The following is a 19878-nucleotide window of genomic DNA, read 5'->3' on the forward strand; positions in this document are numbered from 1 at the left end:
AATCAAGTACTGAAAACAAAATACATATATGATGACTAATAGTTTAGTTACTACATGAAGGCCACAGTCTACTTTTGAGCACAGTGCAAACAATCTACTGATGCCCGTGGGAGAGCCTCAGTGGATTGTGGGGTATATGTAGTCCTACATTTAATTAAAAATGGAATTTGGCCCTCTCTACATGTGTTTGCCACCCTGGAGGTAGTTAGGCTAAAGACCTATGTTGCCCACTTATTGTGCACAATTTCTACAAGTACATCAACCAGCCTACGCAGTCTTTATTGGAGTGCTTTGATGTCATATGTAACAGCTTATTTGATGAATTGTGGTGTTTGGTATGCTATATAAAGCATGTGAGATATTACAGCAGCAAACAGTGAAACTGCTTTTTGTTCCAGACATTTCTGTGTTTGGTTTCCATTTTGGTCAGAATATTGAAGTATCTGTAACAGGCCATCAATTTTTGATTTTATGGTTTCATCTCACTCCTATAAAATGTTATTGTTTGGAGACTGGTCTGAACTTTTTCAAAGCTTCTCTCCAATGTGAGTGCCTTACAGCAGCACTGCCTAGAGCAGCTGCTAACATGGTCACGCTGAGAACTGCATTCCTGACACCAGGAATGAAAGATCATAATGAAATAATGGACTAATGTAGCCAATCTGCCCAGACTCATGAATTAGATTTTAAATCTAGCAATTGCAGGGTAATTAGGAGGTGAGCAGCTTTCACCCAGGAACATATATTTTCTATTCCTGCCTGCCTGAGACACTGTTTTAATTTTCCCTTTGTTAGCTGGGCTGAGAGCTGCAATTACCAAGAAGCGATAGCATCGTGGCAAGAGACTTGGCAGAACAAAATTTAAAAATCGGTGGATACCCCTAGTAATTAAAATAATTTTGAATTAAATATAACATTTCAGTCATTGCTCTTGTATTATAATAGTAATTATGTAACTGATCACTTTGAATTATTAATATAATAAAATAACATCACTATCGAGAGAGAACATAAAAGAGAGTCTCACTAACCATGTAATCCCATGAATGAGATGAGTAGTAGTCTGAAAGACATTTGTTAACAGTAGGTGATATCATGCCATTGATCACTAGCAGCTATAAAAGTTTTTAAAAGGCTCTCATTGGCCTGTCAGTGAGGCACAGGAAACAGGACAGGAATTCCCATCACTGGTGGCCACAAGAAGGTTTCACAGTATTAAAATAGATGATTTCCTTAGTCTGCAAACCTCAAAGGGGGTATAAATAACAAACAACTTCAAAGCAAATGAAAGATTTTAGAGCAGCCTGTCAAAGAGGCTGCTGGGGTTTCCGTGGTAGACTTCCATGTTTAAAGAGTCACAGCAATTTGTTACTTTCTTATCCAAAACAATTCCATATTCTCTGGATTATTTAAGATCATTTTGGTTTTTGTTGTCATGGATTTTAAAGAAACAATATCATAATTATTTAAGGTGGGGAAATGAAGTTAGACAGACAGCATCTGCAGTTTACAAATTGATGGATGATCTCATGGACTAAAACTTTGCAAACTTATTCTGTGTTCTCCAACATTAGATGATATGATTCCAGACCAAATGACAAGTAGGAGAACTAACTGTATTTAAGTATAGATCTGATATTATAGAAATGCAGCAACTAAATTTGCGGAGTGTGAAAACTGATTTTATGAGAAGAAAAACCACAGACAATATGCTAAAAGAAAAAGGAGCAAGATTAAAGTAAAGATCTTTTAAAATATTACCTTAGTAAACGATTAAACGAAAGAAAACCCAAGGTTAAAATATTGCCTTTTAGAAGCTCTTGGGCAATCACTTCCTAACTAAACAAAAACTGTTTACGTCGCAGCACTGGAAATGTATGCTGTTAGTAATTTGCAAGTACCATGTCAGCCAAGTATAACGTCTAAACAAGAAAAGTGACACTATTTGGGGTAATTGTTTCCCAGCACAGGTGTGGAGTGTGCATTTTATGAAATGTCTTAAATATCAAAACTAGCTAAGCTTTGGCTCAACCAAACTGCAGCCTATCACTGTTTGACAATATAATGAAATATATTATTTGAGGCAATGGTATAGGTTTAGATAATGGTGGTGGGCTTAATAAAGCCTGCTCAGATTTTCACAGATAAAAAGAATTACATCTTCTCTTTCACTCTTTCAGAATTCACTTTCCTCCTCATCTCTCTTCATGTGTTGAGTGTACAAGCTGCATACTCCACCACAGCTAATGCCGCCTCTCAACTGTTGCCCTGCACTGAGAAGATTGCTAGTGGGATCATGCAGTTGTGAACTAACCCAGCCCTTCCCAAACTCCTCCCTCAATTGAATGCCTGTAACTGGGGCACATGATGCCTTCACAGAGCTCAACTTTGATGTGGACAGGGAGTGCGGGCTGCATCTATGAGGTCTCCGCTTGTAGCACCATGGAAAAGTACCCCTTGCGGTTTATGTACTGACCGCCCCGGTGTACCGGGGCTAAGATAGGGATATGTGTTCCATCTATCACCCCGCTGCAGTTAGGGAACCCCAGCTTATTAAAGCTATCCACAATGGTCTGCACATTTCCCAGAGTCACTATTCTTGACAGCAACTGGTCAATGATTGCATTAGCTACTTGCGTCACAGCAGCCCCCACTGTAGATTTGCCCACTCCAAACTGATTCCCGACTGACCGGTAGCTGTTGGGCGTTGCAAGCTTCCACAGTGCTATGGCCACTCGCTTCTCAACTGTGAGGGCTACTCTCATTTTGGTGTCTTTATGCTTCAGGGCAGGGGACAGCAAGTCACAAAGTTCCATGAAAGTGGCCCTATGCATACGAAAGTTTCACAGTCACTGGGAATCATCCCAGACCTGCAACACTATGCAGTCCCACCAGTCTGTGCTTGTTTCCTGGGCCCAGAATCGGCGTTCCATGGCATGAACCAGGCCCAATGCCACCATGATCTCCCAATCATCACATGCCATGCTTCTAGGAATGTCTGTGTCCATGTCCTCATCAGTATAGCAGTTGTGTTGTCGTCGCTTCCTCGCCCGGTTTTGCAGGTACTGCACATAGTGCTGGATAATGCATGAGGTATTTACAATGGTCAAAACTGCAGCAGAGATCTGAGCGGGCTCCATGCTTGCCGCGCTATGGTGCCTGCATGCGTAATCCTGGAAAAAGGGCACAAAACGAGCTGTTTGGTTCAAGATGGCCAATAAAAGGTGGTAAATGGTTGTCTTCTGTAGCTTTCATGGAGTCGGGAAGCTTGTTAGAGCTGCAAGAGCGGGCAGAGTTTGCGGCAGAAAAGTGAGCAGAGTTTGTGACGGAAGCGGTGCGGTTCTGTTCACGACGGCCAAAAAACGGCGGGGAATTGTTGCCTTCTGTAGCTTCCACAGGAGCCCAGGACAGACAACATGGAAAAAGCGGCGGAAGCTGTGCGGCTCTGTTCATGGTAGCCGAAAAAAGGCAGGAAATGGTTAGATGAAAGAATAGATAGAAAGACGAGAGGACATGTGAGGTGGATTCATAGTACCAGGAAAAGGCGGTGCACCATGCTGCACTCTCTGCTGGTAGTATGACATCTGCCTTAGCTTTTACAGAGGGAGGAGCGAGTGATGGCACACACCCAGAAACACCCGCAAGAATGTTTTTGCCCCATCAGGCACTGGGAGCTTAACCCACAATTCCAATGGGCAGCAGAGACTGTGGGAACTGTGGGATAGCTACCACAGTGCAATGCTCCGACATTCGATGCTAGCCTCGGTACTGTGGATGCACTCCCCCGAATTCACGTGCTTTAGTGGGGACACACAACACCGAATGTATAAAATCGCTTCCGAAAATTCAAATAAAATAAGTTTGCATTAATTTCGTACTGTAGACATACCCCAAGGTTCTACTGTAGCAGCAAATCCTGTTCACACACTACTCTCTGTAGCTGTGGAGGGACCTGAGCACAGTGGAAACAGTATCTTTCCACTTCACTGGGTGGAAAAAGGGAGACGCGAAAACTGCGTATAGTGAAATACTCGAATTGAATGGCGGGTGGAATCGCCCGCACTACAGATGCAGTTTTTATATTGTTATTTTTCTTTTTTCCCCTGTTTTTGCTGACTGCACAAAGCTGAATTCGTGTATGTTAAATGCGCCTAAGATGTGACTTGCCTGTATTCCAATTGTAATTGCTGCTTGTTGTGTGCGCCAAAATCTCTGTGAGAGTAAGGGGAAGATGTTTATGGTGGGATGAGAGGTTGAAGCAACTCGCCTGGCAGCCAATTTCGCACAGCCAGACAACAGGGCAAGTAGAAGAGCACAGCAAGGTGCACTGCGCATCAGGGAAGCTTTGAAAGCCAGTTTCATGACTGGCCAGGGTACAGTGTGACAGTTGTGTTTGTTTCTCTTGAAGTTACCCGTCCCTTATATATATGAAAGGAAATAAAGTCTAAATTGTTTAAAACCTGTTCTTTATTATCTGTTGCACAACACACAGAGAAATCAGAAGGCAGACTGGGGGTGGGTGGGATTGGGTTGGGAGGTGGAGGAGGAGGGAAGGACAAGTTGAGAAACCAAATCAAAAGTTCGCATATGCCAGCTTTCTGCTGCTTGGGCTATCCTCTGGGGTTGAGTGTGTGGGTCCCTGTAGCCTCCCCACTCGTGTTCTTGGGCGTCTGGGTGAGGAGGCTCTGGAACTTGGGGAGGAGAGAGGGCGGTTATACAGGGGCGGCAGCAGCAGTCTGTGGTCTTGCTGCCTTTCCCGCATTAGATCCACCACACAGCGGAGCATGTCAGTTTGCTTCCCCATGAGCTTGACCATAGCGTCCTGCCTGCTCTCATCACGCGCATCCCTCCTCTGTTCGTGTCCCTGTAATGCTTTACGGGACTCCGCAATTGTTTGCCTCCACGCATTCAGCTGGGCCCTATCAGTGCAGGAAGACTGCATGCGCTCAGCGAATATGTCTTCCCAAATTCGTTTTTTCCACCTTCTAATCTGAACCAGCCTCTGGGACGGAGTAGATAGGGGCCACGTTGAAACATTTGCACCTGTGGGAGGAGAAAAAGGTGGGTTGTATTTTAAAATATACATTTCAGAGAACAAAGGGGACACTTTGGTATGAGTAAGCCATCACATACAGCTGGGCAACAGAATTCAGCTTGCAGGCAGCCTAGGGGCATGCGGGGTTCTGCTTCTTCTACATTCATTTCAATGTTTTCAAACTGCTGGGACCCCTTTCTCATAGCAAGCAATGCCTGGTGAGTTGCCATAAAGGAGGGCTTGCGGACTCTCTGGGATGATCACTTCACACAACACCCAACTCCCCTCACCCCCACATGCACCGCGTGGCTCCGATGAGGCTCTGAGCAGGGATGAGCCCTTTAAACTATACGCAAACAGCCCAGCGCAGCTGGGTTTCCCCCCCACCCCCCACCACGTGGCTCTGATCAGGCTCTTACTCACCAGATGTACCTTATCCAGGGTCATGGTCCAGGAGCCCGCATTGAGAGTGGGGGGAGGCTATTGGCTCCAGCGTTAAGCATAGTTCCTAGCTAGGGGGGAAAACGGATTCCCCACTTGCCACCTGTGCACTGTCCTCCTCCTCCTCCTCCTCCAATGACTCTTCCTCCTTGCTCTGTGCAACTCCCCCCTTGCAGGTGTCCACAGACAGTGGTGGGGTAGTGGTGGCATCACCCCCCATAATTGCATGGAGCTCATTGTAGAAGCGGAATGTATGAGTCTGTGACCGAGAGTGCCCGTTTGCCTCCCTGGCTTCTTGGTATGCTTGCCTGAGCTCCTTGATTTTTGTACGACACTGCTCTGTGTCCCTGGAGTAGCCTCTTTCCGTCATGGCCCTGGAGACTTTAGAGTATGTATTTGTGTTCCTTTTTTTGGAACATAGTTCTGACATAACAGACTCATCTCCCCAACATGCGATGAGATCCAGTACCTCCCGTTCGGACCATGCTGGAACTCGTCTGCGAATCTGGGACTGCGTGATCTCTTGTGATGGTGGACTGTGCTCACAGTCACCTGTGCTGATGGTGACCAAACAGGAAATGAAATTCAAAAGTTCCCGGGGCTTTTCCTGCTCACCTGGCTAGTGCATCGGAGTTGAGAGTGTTGTCCAGAGCGGTCACAAGGGAGCATTCTAGGATAGTTCCCGGAGGCCAATAACACTGAATTGCATCCACAATACCTTTAACCCAGGATTGCGATCTCAATTTAAGCGCTACTCCACTTGCCAAGGTGGAGTACAGAAATCGATTTAAAGAGCCCTTTAAATTGAAAAAGCCAGTTTGGTCATGTGGACGGAATCATTTTTTTTTGCGAATTAACTCGGCTAATTCCGAAATAACAACTAGTGTAGACCAGGCTTCAGAGTTACGAACACCAGAGTTACGAACTGAGCAGTCAACCACACACACCTCATTTGGAACTGGAAGTTCGTCATCAGGCAGGAGTAGAGACGGGGTGGGGGGGAAAAAGGCAAATACTGTACAGTACAGTACTGTGTTAAACGCAAACTACTAAAAAAAATAAAGGACAAGGAGCATTTTTCTTCTGAATAGTAAAGTTTCAAAGCCATATTAAGTCAATATTCAGCTGTAAACTTTTGAAAGAACCATAATGCTTTGTTCAGAATTATGAACGTTGCAGAGTTACAAACAAGCTCCATTCCCGCTGTGTTCGGAACTCTGAGATTCTACTGTATGTATTTAAAAAAATTACTGTACACAAATGGATACATCCCACGGGCAAATTTGCTTCTTCTCTAAAGCAGTTTGATACTAGAATTTCTACCATAAGGCCAAAATTCTGCTTAGGCAGACTGACGGCTCTGATATTTTGCTCTCTTTAACAGTGGAGATGTGTGCATATAGGTAGAACAGAATATCAGAGTTCAAGCCTCAGTGTGGGCCTTAGAACAGAATTCCGCATTGGCTTTATAATAAAATAATGTGGATTTGGCTCAGCTTAGCTAACCAGATCAAATGCTAAGGCACTAAGCAGCACTAGTGCACTTTTAAATTCTTGTTGGCTTCTGTTTAAGTATGAACAACAAGACGATGGGGACTAAAGTCCTCGTTAAGGACTTGCCCTCTGGCTGCACGGATATGAAATATGCATAGCTTCTACACAGGAAGCACACAGCATTACAGAATAAATTCTATAGCAACTGGGCATTTACCCTTTCCTCACAATAAAAGACATGACAGGATAAATTTAAATCAAAGAGCAGTGCCCAGATTCCCTCCGGCAGCAGGAGGTAGAGGAATGCTGAGGGTGATCCTGAGAGCTGGGAGAGCCACTTGTTTGGTTCTTCTGGGATGGGTATCTTACAGTGACAGCTGGCTGAAACTTGGGACTTCCAGTTCAAGGGAAATGTCAACATTCTGAAATTTCATTTTTCATTCAATTTGGACCAAAATCAAATTTTTCAAAATTTCTCACAAAATGGAAATTCAGGGAAACTGTTTCCATCAGAACCCTTCCTCTGATTCAACTCATGTCTGTCAAACCCAAAATATTTTTGTGAAACAATTTGGGTTTGACGAATCAGCATTTTCTGATGAAACACTGTTTTGCTGAAAATTTCTGACCAGCTCTACTTATAAAATCAATATTTGTGACCCTTCTACAAAAACCCCACATGGTGACCTCAGCAGCACCTCTCTTCTATCTTATGGACCTCCTCCTGCAAGCAGCATGGGAACACAAAATTGTTCAAGTGAGAAATCTGCACCAATACAGTTTCAAATAAGTAAAATGAGTTTTCCATCTCTGATATCAGTGCACTAGGACCCTGGCAGGGCCTACAAAATTGCTCAGTTGCTGAGCATTATTTTAATAATGCTTTTAGCTAAAGTTTAGAATAGAGGAAAAATTCCCATTCAATTAAGTGAGAAGAACTGAATAAGAAATCAGTAATGGACAAGAAAACCAGTAAAGGTTGACATTCGGTGGAGATTTCTTTCCATGTTTTCCTGTTGGCCTCACAGACTGTGAACTAAAGAGCACTGAGTACATTAAAGGAAAGGGCACAATCTCATTTGGTCCTGTGAACACTGGCAATATGTTATGAAGATAATTTACAAGCTTGAAAGGGAAAAACCGCAACACCATCCTGATGCCCTGGAGGTTTGGCCTGGTGCAATGCCATTTAACCAGAGCTTTGTGAGGGTTATAATGGTCCAATGAGATTTATAGTAGGTCATGACTGGAACTCTGTTCAGGGCAAAGTTTTAGGGCAAAAGGCTTTTTGTCTGAGAACTTTAAAAAGAACTTTAAAAAGAGGCTGGTAATTTCCCAAGATTTCTCTTCTTCCTTCAGGCAACTATTCTAGCCCGGCCAAAGCTAGAACAGTCCTGGTGTCTATTTTCAGATGAATAACACTGAAGAATCAAATATTTACAAACCCAGTTTAAATCCACGTGGTGTCATTGTTCAATATCAAACCTGTAAGACTTCAGACAAGGGACTTCACGACATTAAAGGAAGTTACTTCAATAAATAACTATTTGAAGGGATTATGAGGGCGGGTCAGCAGTGAATAGTCAGGGGAGCAGAACAGAGGATTTATAAAATATAAACAATCCCTACTAATTGTCATGTCTGATTGATTGTCCTGTGGGCACCTTAATGGTCTGAAGTCAAAGGTCATTTCAGTTAATAGGGTAGGTGGCAGGGTTGGTTAATCCACCGCTGTTTACCTAGAGTAATTTCTGCTGATGTCACCTGGCAAATGAGATGACACTTGTTCACATCATAAAAAGTGCCACACCATCCAGCACAACAATGAGCCGCTGCCCAGAAGGAGCACAAGACTGCCAACGGGGGTAGGTAGCAGGTCAGGCTGAGAAGCATTAGCAGAGCTATGTAGGGAAGTCTGCTTGCACTACAGCCGGTTCCAGCCAATGCTATGAGTCATGCACTTGGAGAATGGCCAGCTTCACACAAAATCATTAAAGGGGGAGAAAAAAACAAGAGGTCAATTCACTCTAACAGTGCAGGATACATTAACCTTTCAGCAGCAGGTGGTGAGTTGACTAGGCTCCAAAAGAGTTTAATGTGACACCATGAGCCAAGATAACATGCCTCCCACTGCACGCACAGGGGAGCCGGGTCTGGGCAGTTGATGGAGCAGGTCATTGGCAGAGCATGTCAGGGAGGAGGGCTCCAGAAGGATACTGAGGAGCAGGGAGATGACTGATTAGGGGAGCAGAAAGAGAAAAAACAGTGAGGGACAGGGTCGGCTCTGGCTTTTTTGCTGCCCCAAGCAAAAAAACACCTGCGGGACAGCCGGAGCAGCGGAAGGGGTGTGTGTGGAGGGAAACAAATAAACCTGTGGGGCGGCCAGAGCAGCGAGGGGGGGAGGGGAAACAAACAAACCTGCGGGGTGGCCGGAGTGGCAAAGAGGGAAAAAACCCAAAACCTGCGGGGGGGAGGGGGGGGACAGAGCACGGGTGCAGGGGGACTCCCAGCCCTGCAGATGTGCCCTGGGCAGCAGGGGGGAGAGAGAGAAGGGGGGCGGCCCGGGCTTCCTTCAGCGGGGCGCTCGCCACGCCGCCTGCCAGGAGGGCTCCGCGCCGCTCCAGTTGGCGGGCAGGGAAGGACGCGGGCTGCCCTGCTTGGCTTGCTACAGACCTGGCACCGCTCCCAGCAGGGCACTCCACTCCTCTGCGCTGCTGCCCCCTACAGGGCGGCCGGAGCAGCGAACCAAAAAGAAAAAAGAAAAAAACCTGTGGGGCGGCCGAAGCGATGAAGCAAAAAAATAAATAAATAAAGGATTGGGTGGAATGCTGCCCCTTGGAATCTGCCACCCCAAGCACCAGCTTGCTCGGCTGGTGCCTGGAGCCGGCCCTGGTGAGGGATATATCAGGGAGCCAAACATCTCAGGAGGGGGAGGCTTGGAAGTGAAACTGAACAGGGAGAACAAGAGGGAAAAACAGTAAGGTGAGGGTTGGAGAGCCAAAAACATGGGGATCCATAGGGAAGCCAGCTACTGTGGAAGATCTGTTTCTCCTGCTCCCCTCCTCACTCTAAAATGCACAGAGCGGCAGGGAAAGAAAGAGGGTAAGGACACGGAGACAATCCAGTAGTACAGAGTGTTTAACAAAGGTCTCCCAGGAGGGCCCTACACAACAGCCAGCCTTGTCACTGTAGGAAGTAATCTCTTAGTTTTCAAACAATGCAGAACTTGCAATGTCTACTATATAAGGGCAGGGTCAGTTCACACACCCACAAAAGCACAGTAAAGTGTCTGAAAAGGTAATTAGGAAGAGTGTGATTTACTTGGCAGGACTCAATGACTTTTCTGGGATCATTTTGATCTATTGTGTAAATCAGAACCAGAGGATTTTAAAAAAAAGATTTTTCTTGATAGACTATTTACTCATTTTGAACAGTTATACTCCACTGTATCAATAAATAATAAGGGAGTGCAGTTGTTTGAATTATTTGGCTGAGGTGTTTCCACACAGAGGGGTCTATTCTTCACTTTGTGTGTGTACGAGAGACAGAGTTCCATAAGTATGAACAGAGGCTATATGCATGTATCAAGAGTAGAATAGACCCTTCAAGTCCTTACAGCATTCAGATACAGAAGATATATTAATATGAAAAGTAAAGATATATTAGTATGCAAAGACAGCAGAATTTAGTATATATAGATTATATAGTTTAAATTATACACCAAGGGGAAAAAGTAATCAAAGTAATTTCTATTTACTTCTTTTTATTACTACATTTCAAACCCATATTCTTTTCAGGTTGCAAAAACATAAATAATTTCTGAACTGAGACTCTTTACATCATGTTTCAAATTAGATCTAATTTTTACACCTGTGTAAACAGCACAAGAAAGCAAAGGTGTGGTTTGAGCATTGGCCTGCTAAACCCAGGGTTGTGAGTTCAGCCCTCAAGGGGGCCACTTAGGGATCTGGGGCAAAATCAGTACTTGGTCCTGCTAGTGAAGGCAGTGGGCTGGACTTGCTGACCTTTCAGGGTCTCTTCCAGTTCTATTAGATAGATAACAAACTCTGGCACACCCACTGACTGCAGCATTAGGAGGCCCCACTGTGAATAACTAGAGCTGTGCAGAGAACAGTAATTCTGCTTTGCTGAGGATTTCAGAATTTTGAAATTTGGTTTCATTCCAATTTGGAAAGAAAACCACAAATTTTGAAATTTTCTGTGAAAAAATTCATTTTGGAACATATAAACTGTTTGTTTTGATAATTGTAAAATAAAATTCCTCCTGGCAAGCTGACAGGGAGCCAGGAGTCTGGAAGCCCGCTGAGCCGGGACCATCAGAGCTTGGTAGCTCCCCAGGCTTCCATGGTCTTCGCTTCCCATCACACATCAGGCAGGTGGCTGAAGATCTGGGAGCCTGTATTCATCAGTAACCCACCAGGTGAGCTACCGAGGAGCTGGCACAGAATTAGGCAGGATTCAAAATTTGCCTGAGAGGCAGGATTCCATTGTAGCCCTGCCTGGGTTCCATCAGACTTAGCTGAAATTAAACTGTCTCTGCGAAAGATTCCAATTTCATCAAATCTGCATTCTCTGATGGCAAACCATTCCCCTGGAGAATTTCCAAGCAACTCTATAAATAAAGCAGAGTGCCTTTTATGCTCAGTAACTATCTCAAGTGAATCTCACTAACATTCCAACTGCACAAGAAAAGGAGAGGCCTCTGTTCTAGGGAACACTGAGAACAGTTTTGACTGTAGTACAGTGCCTCATTATTTAATTAATGACAGAGGATAAAATTGCACATTTAATACTTTAACTTTAAATGTTCACTTGTTACAATCATCTGAATAAATTCAGCAATGTGCTTTTTAAAAATTGGAAATGTTGCAAACCTTCTGGAGTCAGATTCTCAGCTGACGAAAACTCTCCACCGTAGTCAGTGGAGCTACTTCAATTTATACCAGCTGAGAATCTGGGTCCCTTAACTTTCATATGGAGTTCAAATTACTGTAAAGTAAGAAATGTTACTAGTGCACACTGCTCAGGGTAATCTATGAGCTACAATTCAAAACATTTAAAATTAATGATTTAAGCTTTGATTTTATGTAACCTCTCTCCCCCCCACACAGTCAAAACCCTGCCAGTTTTTCTGTTTATATTCCACATTTCCATGAAAAAATGCTTCCCGCTGATGTACTCTAACTGGATAAACCAGAAGTTTTGCACACAAAACTGATTATGAATGCTGGCTTCAAAGTATATAAACATATATCTTCCTCCTGATGCCTGCACAACAGACCTTTCAAGTGCCTGGCGACAGTGTGTTCCTTCTTTAACCAGCTCCAACCTATGGCCTGATCTTGCATTCCACGCACTCCCAAAACTACTGTGGACTTGAGTGAGAGTTTTGGGTGTGTAAGGAATACAGGGCCAGGCTCTTACTTTGGAAGTTCCTCTTGGTACAAACCATATCTTCACTCCCTGAACTGGAACACTGTCCCAATAGCCATATTTTGAGGCAACATTTGGAGGAAGTGAGTCCTTTTTACTGGAAGGTGGGAGATGAAGAAAATAAGCACGTGGAGAGAGGAGACTGAAAACTCTGTGAGATAACCCTGTCATATGGTTGCCAGCATTCAATGATCCTCAGTAACATGGCATCATGCTGGCAGGAAGAGAAGTCTCCCTTCTAGCAGGGTAACAGAGAAGGAAGAGTTGGAGTCGGAATCTGTCTGCAGCAATATTTTTTCCCACAGCCTTACTGGTTTTGGGCGATGGTTTGGAGGAATCAAAGGGCTTGTGGAAGTGACTATTTCCCAAGTTTAGATTTGAATGTTCAAATCCTGACCAGAGACTTTTGAATGGACAAAATAGATTGAGAGGATTTATTCTTAGACTCCTACCTGGGCCGTCCAAAAGGGAGGGGAGGGAAAAGGAGGGGAAAACCGCTTTGTCTCATGACAGCAACATTTAGGGCACCCAAGAAGTGTGAACCAGAGAAAGGCCTAGCTATGAGCTTTATCTAGTCTCAGAAATCTCTTACCCATCAATGCTTTTTTAGTCATGGACCTGGATAGCCAAACATTTAATGAAACCCTTCAAGGTATCATTTGAGGTGTTATCTGCATGTTTCCCCAGGTAAAAAATGTATGTGACTTCTTGGGGAGTATGACTGACACAATCTTGTTGGACTGCAGCAAGACCATCCTATAATAGCGGCCCCAGGATATGTGTGGCATATATAACTGACTGTCTGGGCTACTGCTAGCCACCCTAAAAATGTAGGAGTCATTAATGGCTGATGCCGGTGGACTAATCGAGTGCTCTTTCCACTTTTTATTGAGTGTCTGTAAGCAAACTATTTGCTTCCGGGGAGATGGTGGAAGATACAGTGCATGAGGCTATATGGCTATTCCTAGGGGAGTCTATCTTTCTGGAGTGATTTGGAGAATGAGACTTTCCAGCAAGCAAATATCAGTTTCTTATCTGAAGTGTGTTCAAAGAGAGACTTATCCCCTCTGAAATGTTCTAAATATCCCCAGAAGGTATCAACTACATACTTGACCAGGTAATTCCAGTTATTATTAGCGATCCTCAGATAGGCTTCAGGAGAAGGTGGATAAATTTCTGAGGCATATTGTTAATTATTATTATGTGTACAGAGACAGCACCCATGGGGATCGGAGGTATAAGGGGGTGGCTGTTCAAACACCTAGAAAGACAGTCCCTGCCCCAATGGCAAATCAACATGATCCTCCTTTAAGTCAGAGCCTACAGTACAGATGGGACAGGAGGGGGTGGAGAAGAGTGAAGCATTTCCTGTAGCCTGTTCCAAAGCAAAACAGCTGTGAGAAAATGGAGAGGGCGTCTGGACTTTGAGAGGTGGAGTGAGTGCGTAATCAGAAAAGCTGGATGGTACCTGTATACCTGATCTGACTGGCTAATTCTTGCCTAACTGTAGTACAGTGTGTGGACTGGTGTTTGTGTGTGAGTGGCAGGGGTGAAACATATCCCTCCATCTGCCCCATGGAGAGCTGGTCCACAGAAGAGAAATTTGAACTTCTGCTAGCCATGCTATACCTGTTCTACGGATCTCCAGTGCTGTCATTATGATGTGTCACAAACACCAAGTCTGAATTTTGTAAACTTGTGTGACTGAAGTTAGGCACCTGAATTCATACTTCAGCACTACTGACTTCCTATTAGAGTTACTTCATGTCTGAAAATAAGGGTACATATTTAGGCACTCAAGTTTGAAATTTCACTTAAAAATTAAAAAACTGGTGGTAGTCAAAGTGGGATGTTCAGGTGAATTGCATGGATCCTGATTTCATGCTATTAGTACTGTACAAACCTCAGGCCTTTCTCCAAGCTGCCACAAATAGGTAAATAATGTCTCCATAACATTTCATTTTCATGCAAACACTAAAAATAGCACAACATATAATTCATAATACACAGCTTCTCTATGCATTTAGCTCTCTGCTGAGGTCATCCCAAAGAACAGCTTAATATCATTAATTAATTATGCCCCTTACCCCTTCCAATGGGAGGAGTAATTTCATTTACTGGAGCCATTATGAAAGTGAAAATCCCCTTTGTTTTATAACATGTTCAGTGCCCAAAGGGAATGTCATTGTCTAAAGGGAGTGTAATATTAAGGTACAATGAACTACACTGAGAAATGTCAAAACTGATAAAGAAATGATAGAATTATATTTTCTCTTCATTAATAACCCAGTTGGCCATAGACAACCATTTAGTCCTGATACATGGGAGTCATCGTTCAGAGCAGCAGTTCAACAATACTTTAAGTAAATGCCCCTTTGACCCAAGCTGATGCAAGATGGACAGATAGGTTACTGAAAAATATACCTCAAAAGGTCATAAAAATGTAAGTTTTCCCCAGATGCAAGTTGATTTTTCAAAGACGATTACACGCACAATTTAACCACAAGACCATTTATACCCTCCGAGTTTCATACTGTTAATGTCTGTTTTCCTCCTGGTTTTGCTGCTTCTCCTTTTTAGATACACACATTTAAAAAACCCCACACTTCTTGTCCTATATGATTTATCCCCATGAAATTAAATTACATTTTTATAAGCCCATGTTACTGCAAATGATATTTGAAGATTCACTGAAAAAATTAATTCCTGATCTGGTGCAGTGAAGCATCCTTGCTAGCTGTACTGACTCTGTCTTTCAAAAACAGATGGAAGCAGTCCAAGGGTATGATTAACTTCTTAGTCCCTGCAATTTCCTATTGCTCTACTTGCCCTAGATTTCAGGATTGACCTCCTGCTTCACTGCAAAATGCACAGTTGCTCAGCTTGATAAATCACACAAATACTTTTTTGATCACAGTTATCTACTATTTACTACATACTCAGTGGGGTTAATCATATGCTGAGGCACTTCATATGCTACACACATAGACACTCTACTTCCCAGTAGCACTTTGCATATTCTTCACATTGCCAGAAAGCAACCATGCCTGTCTCTTCTTTACTAATATACAGAAGAGCATATCAACGCACCACACGCATACACAGTAATTATCCACACATAAATTCATTGCAAACTATAGTGAAAAGAAACTGGCAGCCGGAGGGAATACATAAAAGGTTAAAAGAATTACTTTTCTCTCTTTTAGCACATAGATTTTTAAGATATTTTATAAGTGCAATTATTTCTCTTAATTAGAACTTTCATTCTCCCTTGCCTCCTCAAATGTCACTAGGACCACTTTTGAGAAGGGCGAGGAGTGGACCAGTGGGTATGGGCGTATGTTTGGCTGTGGTATGGCATGAAACATAAACTACAGCTGATAGGAAACTGCTAACATTTTCTGGGAGAGAAGACCACTTTCTCCTTCTCCTTCCCGCACTGAGCCTCATTTCCTGAATGGTAGGATAATTTTAATACTCCTCAATGTGAAAAGCTGATTATGTGTGACCCAATAGCTAGAATTCTTTAGGCCAGCTCTCTTCCATCTTCTTATGTAACTTTGCCATGCCCCTCAGTTGTGACTCACAACCCCTGCCTAAGAGTCCTATCATGGGATGTTCCTAAACAAAGAACGGCAATGACCAAAATGTAGCAAATCATGTTAAAGTTCTGGGATGTGAAAAGATATTCACTTGGAATTCAACTGATACCAACAAATTTAGCTCCCAAGTGAAAAGAAGTGAATTTGAACCCCAGATTTCCAGAAATCCCCATTCTTACTATTCACTCCAAACCTTTACAAAGCTCTCGAGCCTTTAGATTCCTTTTTCTTTAATGTGAAACAGAATGGCTGCAGCAGGTAATGCCGAAAACCAAGATACATTTTATGCAATTTCTCTTATTGCATGTTATGATTGGAGGGGCTAGGATACACTTGTTCTAGATATTTTCTACCCTAGAGCCTGTGGAGCTTGCAGCTGCGGGATAACCATGATTCTGCATCAATGGCAAGGCTGATATCTGCTTTCATTTATGAGAAAGACGACTTTGGCTCTTTTCCTTGCAGGATAGTCTTGAAAAATGTAGCCAAAGTGAAAATATTTCTAAAGCTGAAAGTTTGTCACTGACTGGTCCTGAATGCATGGTCCTCCTTTGTGTCTTGTGCAACCCACAACCACAGTGCCCTGGCTTTCTGATAGGATCCAGATCAACTTGCAGCTCAGAGGGAGTCAAGACTTGCCTAGGCTGCCACCAGAGCTGCCATACTGCATTCCTTCTGGCTGTCAGCCAGCTGAGTCACTCCTTTGATAAACAGCCTATGTAGGGAACTCTACAGTGTGAGAAGCAACATACTAACAGACAAGGGCTTCAGTCCAACGCAGAACTTAGACATGTGTGTAACTTGGAGCCCAGGAGTAGTCTTATTGACTGCAACAGGACTATTCATATGCTTCAAGTTACATATTTAAGCACTTTGCTGGATCATAGTTAAGGTCCTACCAAATTCAAGGTCCATTTTGGTCAATTTCACAGTCAAAGGATTTTAAAAATCATAAATTTCATGATTTCAGCTATTTAAATCTTAAATTTCATGGTGTTGTAATTATAGGGATCCTGACTCAGAAAGAAGCTGGTCGGGGGTGTCACAAATTATTGTAGCGGGGGTTGCGGTGCTGCTACCCTTACATCTGCGCTGCTGCTGGTGGCGGCGCTGCCCTCAGAACTGGGCAGCTGGAGAGCGGCGGCTGCTGGCCAGGAGCCCAGCTCTGAAGGCAGAGCTGCTGCCAGCAGCAGCGCAGAAGTAAGGATGGCATGTTATGGTATTGCCACCCTTACTTCTGCACTGCTGCTGGTGGGGCGCTGCCTTCAGAGCTGGGTGTCTGGCCACCAGCTGCTGCTCTCCCGCTCCCCAGCTCTGAAGGCAGCACAGAAGGAAAGGTGGCAATACTGCGATCCCCCCCTAAAATAACCTTGTGACCCCCCTGCAACTCCCTTTTGGATCAGGACCCCCAATTTGAGAAACACTGTGAAATCTGTATAGTATAGGGTAAAAGCACACAAAAGACCAGATTTCATGGGGGGAGACCAGATTTCATGGTTGGGGCTGTGAATTTAGTAGGGCCTTAATCATAGCTTAGGGATAGGTCTGGGAACAAGAAACTCTTTGCCCACCCAAAAACGCTAAGGCTGACCTACACTGCAATGAGAAATGTGATTGCAGCTTGGATAGGAGGCACACCCACACAAGCTTTACCCACACTAGTACCGCTAAAAGTAGCAGTGTAGACGTGGAGGCACAGGCTTCAGCATGAACTAGCAGTGCGAGCGGGTCTCCAGGGTGCCAGGGTGCTTGTACAGCCCACGCTGCTGCATCTACACTTACTTTTAGCAATTTTTGCATGGGTAAAGCTAGTACTGGTATGCCTACCAAAGCTGCAATTACATCTTGGATTGCAGTGCAGACAGGGGTGGCTCCAGGCCCCAGCATGCCAAGCGCGTGCTTGGGGCGACATGCCATGGGGGGCGCTCTGCCAGTCGCTGGGAGGGCGGCAGGCGGCTCCGGTGGACCTCCCGCAAGCGTCCCTGCAGAGGGTCCGCTGGTCCTGCGGCTTCGGTGGAGCATCCGCAGGCACGCCTGCGGGAGGTCCGCTGGAGCCGCGGGACAAGCAGACACTCCGCAGGCACGTCTGCGGGAGGTCCACTGGAGCCGCGGGACCGGCGACAGTCAGAGCGCCCCCCGCGGCGTGCCGCCGTGCTTGGGGTGGCGAAATGGCTAGAGCCTCCCCTGAGTGCAGACATACCCAGAGAGTTGCCATCCCAGTTTTAAGTAATCTGTCTAAGGTCTATCTCATATGGCCCCCTTACTATAGAGCGTAGCACCTCACAATCCTCTAGTGCCTTTAGGTGTGTCCTTACTACAGAATGAACTCAAGTGACCTAACTTTGAGTTACTTCCTTCCAGTTAGCCTATCACAAGAGAGAACAGTAACACCCCAGAGTAACAGTCGAGTGCTGAGGGAGGTACTGTAGTGTCCTGCATTCCTACTGGTGCTCTGCTCACTCCTTTGGTGAGCTAAAACTTCTGGGAGCACATGCCCTGGTCTGTACCACTTCAATAAACTGCACCATTCTATGAATGTTTTCACAGTGTACCGTGGGAGAATCTGCCTGTCTCTTCCAGGGATCTTGAGTGGAAATGGTATGAACCCAGCAACTCATTACAGTAAACCAGTTCCAGCATGGCACAGATTTCGGCCTGCTGCCTTCTTTCCAACTGGTGACAAGTTCTGGCTCCAACTGGGAGCTATGTGGCAGGGAAGTGCTATTATTCCCATTTTACAGACAGAGAGAGACTGAGGGTCTGTCCACACTGCAATCAGAGGTGTGGCTGCAGCACACATAGACATACCTGAGCTAGCCTGAATAACAATAGCAGGGAAGCCGTGGCAGCATGGGCTGCCTGGGACGGGACTGTATAGCCTATGCTGCCACAGCTTCACTGCTATGGTCATTCAAGCTAGCTAGATCAAAGCTAGCTCTGGTCTGTCTACAGGGCTGCAGTCACACCCTTCACTGCAGTGGAGACACACCCGTGGCGGCTTTCCCAAGGTCACATAGTAAGTCTGACAGAGCAGGGAACTGAGCTCATGTCTACCAAGCCCCAGGCTAGCACCCTAACCACTCCGCCATTCTTGCTCTCTGGTAATGAAAGAGGAAATCCTAAATACATTCACTCGGGTCATAGCACTTCTCTCTAAGGGTTCGTCTGCACTTGGAGCTAGGGGTGTGATTCCCAGCTCGCATAGACATACTCAAGCTAGTTTTCATGACGCTACCATACTAAAAATAGTAGTGTAGCAGGGGCAGCACGGGCAGTGGCAAACGGCGGCATGGGCTAGCCGTGCCAAGTACAAAGCTGCCTGAATCCCCTGGGTATGTATTCAGCGCAGCTAGCCTGCACGGCTGCTCCTCTGAGCAATTCTGCAGGCATTTTCACAGTTTAGCTGGGTGAAATAGTCATCTCTGGCTCCTCCCATTCCCTGTGGCCACACCTCCAAATACCCACAGAACCCAAAAGGCATCTTGTTTATGTGGAAGAGCTTACATGTATTCAGGGACAGGGGTATGATGCTGCTTAGGCTTTTTTCCTTGCCTGCTTTCTGGCCAAATATGGCCGATATCTGTGTGCCTTTCATGCCCAACATCTGACGACACGACTTAGCCCACAGCCTGGGTGTTGCACTCAGCTTGCTAGGATAAAGTTTTTCTTCTTTTAAAAAAATCGAAACAAAAAAGTGTTTGTATACCGAGGAGGGATAATTTTGGCGGTCTCTGCTTCAGGGCATAGAGAAACGTTATTCACTCATGCACAACATATAATTCAGCCTAAGTGACAGGCTCTGCTCTGGAGAAGCCCTAGCCTGAGCTGGCTTACTGAGTCAATTACTGCTTA

At 44.8% G+C, this 19878-nt stretch overlaps 1 protein-coding gene across 2 annotated transcripts in view; it reads right to left on the bottom strand.

The window, feature by feature from the left end:
• AFF3 (AF4/FMR2 family member 3) overlaps window positions 1-19878 on the bottom strand; it is a 480216-nt gene that overhangs the window by 81136 nt on the left and 379202 nt on the right. The gene's annotated exons all lie outside the window — the stretch shown is intronic.

Source organism: Mauremys mutica, chromosome 1 (assembly GCF_020497125.1).
Source record: "Mauremys mutica isolate MM-2020 ecotype Southern chromosome 1, ASM2049712v1, whole genome shotgun sequence".
NCBI classification, from domain to species: domain Eukaryota; kingdom Metazoa; phylum Chordata; order Testudines; family Geoemydidae; genus Mauremys; species Mauremys mutica.